The sequence below is a fragment of the Solanum stenotomum genome, chromosome 8 (genome assembly GCF_019186545.1).
Source record: "Solanum stenotomum isolate F172 chromosome 8, ASM1918654v1, whole genome shotgun sequence".
NCBI lineage: Eukaryota > Viridiplantae > Streptophyta > Magnoliopsida > Solanales > Solanaceae > Solanum > Solanum stenotomum.
In genome coordinates, this window is record NC_064289.1 from 25,212,898 (window position 1) to 25,225,006 (window position 12,109).

Below are 12,109 nucleotides of genomic sequence, written 5' to 3' on the forward strand. Positions count from 1 at the left end.
TAAATAAATGACACGCCTTTATTTCATTTTTTATTTTTTAGAGAAAGCTATCCAAAATAAAACATTTGAGTCGAAATACAAATGATTAGAATATTAATAAAACTAGATTAATTAGAATTTCTTTAATTCATTTTCGAAATAAATAATTTAAGCCAATAAAATTAAGCATGAAAATCATTTTTTAATTAATTGAAGAATGAAAGCAAAGTTTTGACTAATCCTTTTTTGAGAAAATGACCAAGTAAAGAATATATATATATATTTATTTTTATTTTTATTTTTTATTTTTAGCTTACTTGAGGAATAAATACTTTAATTTGACCCTTTAAACCAATTTTAAACGAGTAAAAAGTGATTGAGTGGGAGACATTAAAGAATATGTTAGTATTTTATTTTCTATTTTATTTTTTAGAACAAAAGATTTAACTTAAAACTGTATAATTTGGCCAACATATTTAATTAATAAAATAGATAAAATAAATATTAAAAAAAATTGAAAGTTAACCAACACAAAGGAAATAACTTATCTTTTGGGGAATCTAATTAAGTTAATTAAAAATTATAAAGTTAGAGTTAAATAACAAACAATAAATAATCACAATTAAATAATTAAAGAGTAAGAGAGAAATTGAATTTGGGCCTCCTTTTGGGCCAAATTTGTTGGAATTTTTGGGCTTAACCCAATTCCCATTTTTGGTATACAACTGATGTATATTAGTGTATATCAACGTGTGCATAGGCTCTTTTCATGTATCTTTTGCTTCCGAACACCTATATTTCACCTCAACCCTGTATTTTTGCGTTTTTGACCTATATATAAGTATATACAACTGTATATAGTGTATATTGAACGTATATTGTCCATCTTAGGACTTTTGGAAGCCTGTATCTGGGTTTCCAGCCCTGTATTTCCGTTCTATTGCTTTGGCTGACTCGATAAGGGGTAAGGTTGGGCCTTTGGACCAACGAGGAGATGCAAGGATAGGAAATGAGAGTCCAAAATGGACTCGGGGCAGATTTCACATGCAAAGAAAGAGGGATAAGAGGGTTAATCCGACGCATATCTAGCAAAATAATTCAAAAAATTAAAAAAAAAAAAAAACTCAACTATAATGCAATTGTAAAAGAAAATCACAAGGCAATGCTTTTGGATTAAGAAAAATGTATCAGTAGCTAATCCAAGGTTGATTGTCCTTGATTACAGATATTGGCAAATGCATATTAAAAGAAAATTAATTTAAGAGAGTTTGGCATGGAGAGTCATTTATTACAATGAAAAAAAGCTAAAACTAAAATAAGGAAATGGAAAGCAGCTTTGTCATTTTCATACACTATCCAAAGTAAGAAATAAAAGGAAAACGAAGAGGTCATAAAGAGAGGCAGAATTGCAGCAAGCTTATCACTTACAAATTCATGTTCTTAAACAAATTGGTGTGATAACCACATTGAGAGCCTCTAAGTCCAACGTTAAGCACATAGATCAATGTAGTCTTAGCACATATTTAGATAACTATCACATTTTTGTAGCCTAATAATCTAAATTAAACCAGATACTGGACATCTAATTTAAAGCTCACGGTTAGGCATTCGGTTAAAGGAAAACGAGTGTTGGAACGAGCCAAGGTTTGGAAGGCAACAAAATCTCGTCCTTGACCTTAAGTCCACTACGAATAACAAATGATTTTTGACGGGAATCTAAATGAAACAGAGACAACACAAGCTCAATCCTAACATGACACATTGGACCATAAGATTGTAACAAGACTCAAATGAAGAGGAAAGGAAATTATCAAATCCAGAAACATAATAAACAACATGCTACTGCCACAACTACTGATTCTGAGACTGCTGTGATTTTAAAGACAATAACAAATAACAGCCCACAACAAACAGAGGGACGGACACTTGGGTAGGACAATGCAAACACGACAATATGTTCGACTCGGCAGATTCAGGTGTACAACAACAGAGACATACTAGCAACTTGTTAAGACCGAAACGAGTTTAAACCAAGAAAAATTAAGCTATGAGACTAAACATTTGGAAGGATTCGCACTATTTTAACTACATTTAAATGCTAAGACGACAAGAACGATCGATCAAGTCGACGAGGAAAAATAGGATAAAGCTTAAATCACAAAGCCGCAAAGCCGCAAAGTTCAAAATTCTATTTTTTTTATTTTTTATGAAACTATGAAAGAATCAGTGAGAAATAGCTTGATGAACTAGCTTCTAATCACAATACATGAGCTATAGCAATAGCTAAGAAAAAATAAAGACCATCTTAATTAGTAATATCTCATCAACAAACAACTCACAATACTATATCATTTGAAAAAATGTTACAAACCAACAATGAACTGTCCCAAAATAATGATCCATTAGGTGGAAAACAAAATAGAACATACATCATTCGAAAGGAAAACAAGAGGCCAGAATAGGGACATTACCTTCTGCGGAGCAGCGAGACTAGGACAAACGAGCTGAGAGCAGCGACTCTTCTACCACGAAATCTCAATATGAACAGCGAGCCAAGAGAATCTGAGTGGCAAACCCTTTTGGAACTTATAATTAGAGAGCTAAATATAAAATTCGCAAGTGTAAAACAATTATTGCCCAAGAATCGAACTCCAAAATTTTTTCCCCCTTTTTCTTTAACAGTGATTGAAAGAGGGAATATATAGAAGAAGAAAAATCATTTTGGGGGGGGGGGGGAAGCCATTGAGAATTCAAACAACAATTTCAACCCCCTCTGCTATTTTCGAAACCACAGTAATGGGGATGGAAAAAAGCTGATTTCCGTGAAAATGGGGGAAAGGGGATGTGAGGGTTTGACGTTGAGGCTGCTAGGGTATGGGTTCTGCAGGGTAGTTGGGCGAGACTTCCGAATTTGCAGCGCGATTTCCGCTAGAATTTCGTCTGGCGTCTGGTTTCGTGAAGAAGAAGAGTAACAGGGGTCGGTTAGTGTACTGTATTGGTGATGGGTATTTGTTTAAATGGGTTTCTTTTGTGAAGGGAAACAATAAATGGGCCGAGTCAGTTATCAAGAGTGGGCTGGAAATGGAATGGGGCTGTTGGAAATTTGAATTGGAACGTTGGGTGGGCTGGGAATAAGGCTATGGGCCGCCTGAAATTATTGAGTGAAGGGCCCAAACATAAAGTCTTTGGTGGGTTTAAACTTTAAAGTGAGGTATAACTAAGTGAATTAACAACCTAGCCAAATAGAATTTAATTTGCAAATTCGGCTAAAACTTAAATAGGACGAATTAGTATAATTAATTAATGAGTTTCTTAATTTTAACGAAATAAAATAATTAACTCAATATACTAATGACTCAAAATGTAAACTATTAATTTAGACAAAATTAATTAAAATACTCACTAAAATTAAAATCTTTTTTGTGATGATTTTCGAAATGTTTATAAAATATACTAATTATATACGAATTATATAAAACATATATGTTAATTTAAAATTACAAAAAGTGACAAACTATTTAAAATAACTTGCAAATTATAATTATTATCATTTATATATATATATATATATAGAGAGAGAGAGAGAGAGAGAGAGATATTTTGAAACTTTATAAAACTAATTATTTTAAATCGTTTGAAATTGAAGAAACTCGAAATGATTAATTTATATTGTGGAGGTACAAAATTGGGTGTCAACAAAATCTATATTTCATTTTACTTAATCTTAATTAATTAACATGTGTTTTACTTCATTAAATCACATAATAATGGAAATTGCATTAGTTTGATGTATACATCCGGTGTGGGTAAGTTTTTCCCCTCTCATAGATCTGATTCATTTATGCCCCTTTCAGGCCCATTAGGGAATTTTAAATAAATAAAAAACAAACACGCTTAATGGTCTAATGTCTGAACCATTCAGTTCAGATTTTCATTAAGTGCAAACAAATGAGGCCGTAGTTACGAATCTCTCTATTCCAATCTCTCTCGCTTCTATCTTTTTTTGAACATGTAATAATGAATCGTAACTAAGTAAATTATAGCTATAAATTTTAAATTGAGCCTAAATTATAATTATTTTTAAAATTCTTGAAAAATTAATTACAATTACCATTGCTCATAAAAAAATTGTTTAGGATCAATGCAATTGTAGCATACTCAAATTATTGTAATTATTCTCCAATTTTTCTAATAATTTCACAAAATCAAATTGATATGAATATTAGAAACATAAAACACCTAAGCTAATAGCAATAATATTCCTCAATAGCCAAGTTGGTCCGAATATTATCTAGGAACAAGGATCAAGCAATAATTTTCAGAAGTGAGTTAAAGAAAAAGAAAATTATTTAAAAGAACTTGAATAATTCTTGAATCATCCATAGAAACAAATTATTACACTTCTTCAACTTGGGTCTAGTACACAAATTATTATACTTCTTCAACTTGGGTCTAGTACACAAATTATTTTGGAGTAATTACTTAACTACACTCCTTTACTTACCTTAATATCTATTTATCCCTACTTATTTCAAAAATTTCAAAAATCTCTTATTTACCTATGTATCCCGCATGTATCCCGTGCACAACGCTATGTATCCCGCATGTATCCCGTGCACAACGCTATGTATCACACTATGTGAAATGTATCAAACATAATGTATCCCGTGCACAACACTATGTATCCCGCTATGTGGAATGTATCAAACCTAATGTATCCCGTGCACAACACTATGTATCCCGCAAACATCCTTTTTAAGGGAATTTTGGTAAATAGAAAACTAGAAGGGATAGGATGTTATTTAGTACTTATAATATGTGGTTCCTATAATTTATACAATTATTTTACCATCACAAATATGCTTAATAGCACATAAATCTAACACCAAATCTTATCTTAGTCACAAGATTCACTTGAAAAATAACCACAATAATAATAACATTTACTTATAAAATTTATTTCTACTTAGCAGAATAAATATCATTTCTCCCAATCTTCTTCTATATTAAGGAATATCATGATTTAGTATTCCAGGCACAAAAGCTTATTATTTTTAGAATTGTAATCATATCTCATTTTTTCCAATCACGTGAATTCATTTGAACACAATATTGTATCTTAAACAAATTATATCTTATTGTAACCTCATGTATCTGGGGACTGAAATTTGACACGATTTGTAATTTTGAAAAGTTATAAAAAGACAGGTAATTAGCCCTTAAGCTAGTGAAATTTGTGTTGTTTGGCCATAATAAATGAGCACGTTGTTGACCACCCTAAAAATTACTTGAGCTGAAACAGGTTAGGCTTAAATGAGTTAAAATATGTATCATTAGACAACCTACTTAATTCTTACTAAATTTTAAATTATTTTATTTATTTTCTAGTAGCTAATAAACAAAATTCTTTTCTAATGAATATTATGACATATCAAATAAAAAATATTATTTTTAAAAATATTTTAACGAAATTTCTTTATTTTTTTAGCAAGAGGAAATTTAGCAAAAATAAAACAAACGTGGACGGCAGGATTCGAACCTGCGCGGGCAGAGCCCACATGATTTCTAGTCATGCCCGATAACCACTCCGGCACGTCCACAATTCGATGACTTGAGTCCTTGTAATATTATTTATCGGTTTTATAACTTTTGGACTGATTTGGTCAAAATTACATAAGTTTGTAATTATAATTCACTGAACACTACGTTTGGCATTCTCAATTTACAATTCAAATTCATCCATCTAAAAGTTTTTGGGTGATTTAGATTATATATATCAGAACTTGAGTATATATTTTCTTTCAGTACACTTTAATACACTTTGGAGTCATTTGATAGGCTGTATAAGTATAATGTTGAATATAATGTATAAATATAATGCTTGAGTAAAGTTGATATTAATTATATTTGTATTAGTTATGATGAGATTATTTCTTATGTAGTGTTTGATTTAATTTATTAAAAATAACATGTATTGCATAATTTCTAAGGATAACGATATTTATTTATGAAAAATATCTTTTACAAATACGGTGGAAAGAATATGAAAAATATTTTGAGTGTGTCTTTAATCATGTTAATGCATGCATTAATTAAAATCTCTTACGTTAGTTATACATAAGTTGAAAGTGTACCAAACAAGATTAGTTATACATAAGTTAAAATCTTTCTCTCTATATATATATAGAGAGAGAGAGATTGTTTGCTTAATTATGACTAAATATTACTCCCTTTGTCCAACAATAGTTATCTACTATTAACTTGGCACACTCTTTAAGAAACTATAAATAAAATGGTGATTTTACTATATCACCCTTTGAATATAATAAATACAATGTCTTGAAAAATGTAATAAGTTAGGAACTAAGTGTAAAATTATCCATTGATTTCATAAAGTGATCAAGTATTATTGGACATCTCAAAATAGTATAGTGAACAACTATTGTTGGACGGAGGAAGTATACGAATTATTAATGTAAGAAAAACAAAAATTTTGTTGTGCTTAAGCAGTTTAATAACACAATGCCTAATTAAATATCTTATTAATAGAATCGTCTACCTTTCTGACCCTGTCAACAATGTCAGCAAAGCTACAGCTAATTAAGCTAACAACCCTTGATCTTAGTAATATTTTATTTATTTATTTATGACAGAAGGACAAAGATAGTGATACAATTTACAAAGCACGGTACCACCAAAGTTTTGTTGAGTTGTAACAATAATTGGCTTAAAGTTAATAATTATATAAGTTCAAAATTCAATTGTATCTTATAAGTTGAATTTTAAGTTCAAAGTTGAATCCTAAGTTCAATCATAAAATCAACATTCAAATATTAATTTAATTTAAATTTCAACTTAATTAAAACTTGTCTTTTTCCAATATTTGAGATTCAATTTTTATTCAAATACTCAATTTAAGAATCGAATAATTTACATTAGATTGAAAATTCAATTCAAAGTTCTACAACCAATAAAACAAATTACTTTCTAGAAGATTCAATTTCAATTCAACAATAATATAAAAAGATTCAATTTGACTATCATTCCTCCATAATTTGGTCATATTTCTTATTTTTTTCCATTCATAAGCAATACTTATAAGTGCAAATGTTGAAACTCAAAGTGTTGTAACTAGTCAAAAATAATTAATGCACAAGCTCTAAACACATATAGACTTCATATTTACAGAGAAGCAAATAATTATGAAATACATTTTTCTAGTTGCTCGAAGAGAACATATTGATTAGGAACTTAAGAACCAAATTAACAAAATATTTGAGTAAAGTCAAATGTAGATAAGTTTATCACAAGAATTAAATAAAAATCACAAAATCTTGGAACCATGAATACAAGAAAAATTAAACCTAAATAATTCAATATATAGTTTTAGAACCAAGAATACTATAATTGAACAATAATTAAAACTTTATAATCGACGATAATACAATATTATAACAAAAATAATTGAATACTTATAATGGAATTGAAATAATAAAAAAGTAGAAAAAAGCATACCTTCGGCTTCGAGGGTTGGGCGGCAGACTGGCAGACGGATGAATAATTTGACGAGAATATTAACGAGAACAAATAGCCTTTATTTCCAAACCACTTGTGGAAAGTAAAATTTGAAAGATTTGATTGTTTTATTGCTTAGTAACTAATTAAAAAGTTGGTTGTTATTAATAAGATGTGAAACTAAGTGTCGTGGATTTCCAGTTTAGATCGTAATGCTAAGTTAGTTGTTTTTATGAAACTGTAAAATTTTGTAATCTTAGGAGTAAAACGGTCAACTTCAATTCATGTACAACTAGAGTCCTTCCGGTCCATCTAGAATATATCAGCTTAAGGTAGTAATTATCAGTCTAATAGTTATACAACTTAGTAATTACACTTACCTATTTGTTTGTCACAGTAATTATACATGTACGGTTTGGATGAACAATTGCAATCATAAGATTATATCAAATTTTAAAAATAAAAGTTAATTATTTAAAATTTATATGAGACAAATAAGAAACTTTATAAATGTTATTAAATTAAAAGATATATTTTGTCTTTTGAAAATATATTAATTAATAAACATATGTTCTTAACTAATATTATGAAAAAATAATTGATTTATATTTTTTAAATTAGTATATTTCAATTGAATTAATCATAAAAACTAAAAGCACAACATTTCTATGAACATCATGAAATGCATGTTTGACAAAAAAAATTAATATTATAAATAAAATGTCATAAATTATTAAAATATTTGACAAAAAGATAATCTATCAAGTCTAATTAAAAAATAAATGACTTGCAATGTGAAGTCTCAAGTCAAACTACTAAAACAATTGAAACTAAATATATAACATAAGTTCTAAATTCAAAACAAAAAATTTAACATATACTCTTATGTCAAATTTCAACATAACATACATAAAGATGATTTAAAAGAATAGAAAAACGTAAGTCTATAATCCTACTCAACAATGTATTCTACTTTAATTAAAAAATTAGAACACTAGCAAAATTATGCTAAGGAAATAAATAAACATGGCATAAAAATAGATAATACAAAAAATTTCATAGAATCACATGAAGTAAAGGTTGAGAATGAGAAAGAAATGAAACATAAATAATATGCCATAAGAATAAACTTTTAGAATGATAAAAAAGAAATTTAAAATAATTGAAATAGAAATTAAATTAAAACAAAAAAATAAAAATAAAAAAGTAATCAGCTTTTAATTACACCATTTAATTATCAACAATTCACAACCCCTCCTTGGAAATTGGAGATTATAATTACCCCTGTCAAATACACACAATTACATACTGATCAACTAATTACATGGTCAACCAAACAAGCCAGACAGTGTAATTACACTAAATTCAATTATCAGGATAACTTTCCAAACAACCCTTAAGTGTAATACCTCGGAAGTTGAAAAGTTGATTTGAAAGGGAAGTTACAAAAAACTTTGTTGGTGCATGTTTGTACGAGGCCAAGTATAGACCGTACTCAATTCTATGACCCGTAAATGATTATCGTAGATGAGATCTTGAAAATATGAAATTTGACAAGTCTCAGGTGGAGTTTTACGGACCAACAGGACGACTCATGGACTATTTTGCGGATCATGTCTAGTGTTCGTGAATTAAGTTCTAGACTTGGGAATATTTTGTACCTTGGGTTGCACGACTAGCTTGCACGGGTCATACAATGGATTACGACTCGTGGTTGAGTGATCGTAGTTGGCTTTCAGAAACTTGGGACTTTCCGTAAGTTGGTGCACGACTGACCAATACGACTCGTAAAAGGAAATGAGGACCGTACTTGGCCATCCATGGTTCCAACCCTAAGGTCTAGCCATAAAGCTAAGGCATAATGTACAAGGGGTGTTTTACGGCTCATAAAATGGTTGCCAACACGTGGTGTTGGTTCGTAGTTTTGATTCAGAAAGTTGGATCTATGACCAATTAATATGGTTTGTGGTCTTTTGTACAGAGTGTACAAGGGGTCCGTAGATATGAGTCGTGACAATTATTTCTCAAGGTTAATTGGGTCGTTTCCTACCTTTTTAATTCCCAAACTACGTCATTTTTAGACTATTTATAATCCATATAACTATTTTTTACATATCAAATCCCTCCCATTCTCTCCTAAACTCCTAGGCTCTCAAGTCTTCTTCTCCAAGGATTCTCTCAAGATGAATTATGATTATTCAAGCTCCAAGTCTCCCCTTTCAATTCCAAAGTTAAGGTTCATCAAAGTATGTGGGAAATTCATCGATGGATCTCTCTCCATTCATTGAGTCCCAAATAAACCTCAAATTCTCCTTATGAATTCTCACCCAAATTCTAGTTTCATGATTTGTGTATGGGCTCAATTGAAATTAAGTTTATTGTTCATAATTGATTTTATCATGCATGATTTGATCATAATTATATGTTATCCATGATTATTTTTTTCCATGAACCCATGCTATATGAATACTTTATGATTATGAACTAAGCTTGAAGATATGCATGCATTACGAATTGAGAATTTATGAATCAAGGATGTTTTTAGATAAAGTATCAACTATGTTTTATGAAATTGAATGCTTCCGATTGAAGTAATTCTTATTATGAAAAGATGATCTTGATTTAGATGCTTAAATAAGTGTCTCTTATGAGTACGATATAAAATCATAGTTTTAAGGAGTTATTCCAGGGATATGAAGCTTTGATTGATTTGGTATTTCTAGATTCTTACCATTTCAAGAAGTATGAACATGCTATGATTATGCAAGTTTCCTTTGGGAGTTTACTTAACAACGAGTGAACTTTGGGATGGAGGTTCACCTGTTAGTAGAGACAGAGTTCTTTGGTAGCAATCATCTTGTCCCATAACTATGTGTCTCGTAGGACTTACTCTTAATTGACTCTAGCTTAATGGATCCACCTAAACTTATGACTATGGTCCTTACCTTGGCAAATAGGAAACTCTTTTTTTGGTGTGAAAGCAATACACTAAACTCCATGTTATAGCTCACATGGTTTATGTCGGTTAACAATATCTCCCACAATAATTTATAATTTCCTCGAAAGATTATGATTTAAGCTTATGTATGATTTTCAAAATATTGCATGGACCTTGTACCATGTTTTACGAATTCAGCTCATCAAATCATATAGTATATTTTACTTGGTCATGCACTGTCATGTTTTCCCGATTCATTATGATATTATGTCTTTACTCATGCATTTATCCTCATACTCGGTACATTTCAAGTACTGACACATACATTTCTTGTGCCTATATTGTCTTATAATATAGGTTTGATGCTCTTCCATCCAGTCGTGGCTATTATTGGATTGATCAATATTCAGAGTCGGTGAGTCCTCATGAATGAGGGACCTCGCCACCACATGTCTTTATTGTTTTATGTCATTTCAGTTTTTAGATTTGTTTCGTGACTACGGTTTGTCCTAGTCACACCTATTAGTAGAGGCTTATGTCAAACTTAGTATTTTCCGCTTATGAAATCTTTATACTCTGATTTGGTATCATATTGAAATGAAGCTTTGAGACTTACATTCCGCTTTTTTAGATTCATTTTTGTTATGTTGTTAACATAGTGTCATGCTCATGTCAAATGGCTTATTTAGAGTCTTTCAGGATCCTATTCACCATGGGACGTTTATGGGGTAGCCTTGTGTCATGACACTAAGTCCTTGCAGTACTTGGGTCATCACCATAAGATCTCATATCGTTAGATGAAACATGAGTCTCAGTTTCTATGTTTAGTTCGTTTTCCTCATATTAACTTCTTTTCTACGCAAGTAAATTCCTCATCTTAACTTCTTTTCTACGCAAGTAAAGAATACATGCAAGTTCTAAGGTAGGCATTCATTAGATTACATACAAAATGAAAGAACTAATCACATTCCTAGAATTACCGTGTAGAATTTCTATCTATGTAACTATCACTTTGTTACTCCTCTTTCAGAACTCCACAACTTGGTTATGGGGTTTTTTTCACCCGGTGTCTGAAGTCCACATTGCAGCTCGGATTAAATTAGGATCGCGCACGGCAAGACTCATTCAGGGGTGGCACTCCCGACAAGATTTTCTCCATACCTAGGGCTCGAACCCGAGACCTCTGGTTAAGGGTGAAGCACTCCCACCAGTGCACCACAACCCATATTGGCTACCCATAAAAAGTGTAGCAATTAAATTATAAATAAAAGAACTCATTTTGCAATAATCAAAAATCAAAGGATTAGCTTTATTTATTACTCATAATAAATGAATAAAATCACAAGCGTAGTACTATTTGTCCCAAAAAATGTTCAAAAGCTTCAAGAATTCAGAATTTAATATTCAACAACTTCTAATAAAATCTTAAAATTTAGATATTTATAGTTCCTAAAATACCAATTAAAATTTGAAATAACATGCGATTTACATAAAAAAAATTGAATCAAATAAAAGGAGATATGAAGACTTTACCCAATATCTATTTTCGACGGAGAAGTCTATGGGTGTGTTTGGTACGAAGGAAAATGTTTTCCTGGAAAACAAGTAGACTTTTGACTTATTTTCTCATGTTTGGTTGGTGAGTAGAAAATATTTTTCGGAAAAGATTTTTATGTA

General features: G+C 30.4%; 1 non-coding gene across 1 annotated transcript; it reads right to left on the reverse strand.

The window, feature by feature from the left end:
* Positions 1 to 5,497: 5,497 nt before the first annotated feature.
* TRNAS-AGA (transfer RNA serine (anticodon AGA)) lies at positions 5,498 to 5,579 on the reverse strand. Its single transcript has one exon. It is a non-coding gene; the product is annotated as a tRNA-Ser (tRNA).
* Between the last annotated feature and the right edge of the window lie 6,530 nt (positions 5,580 to 12,109).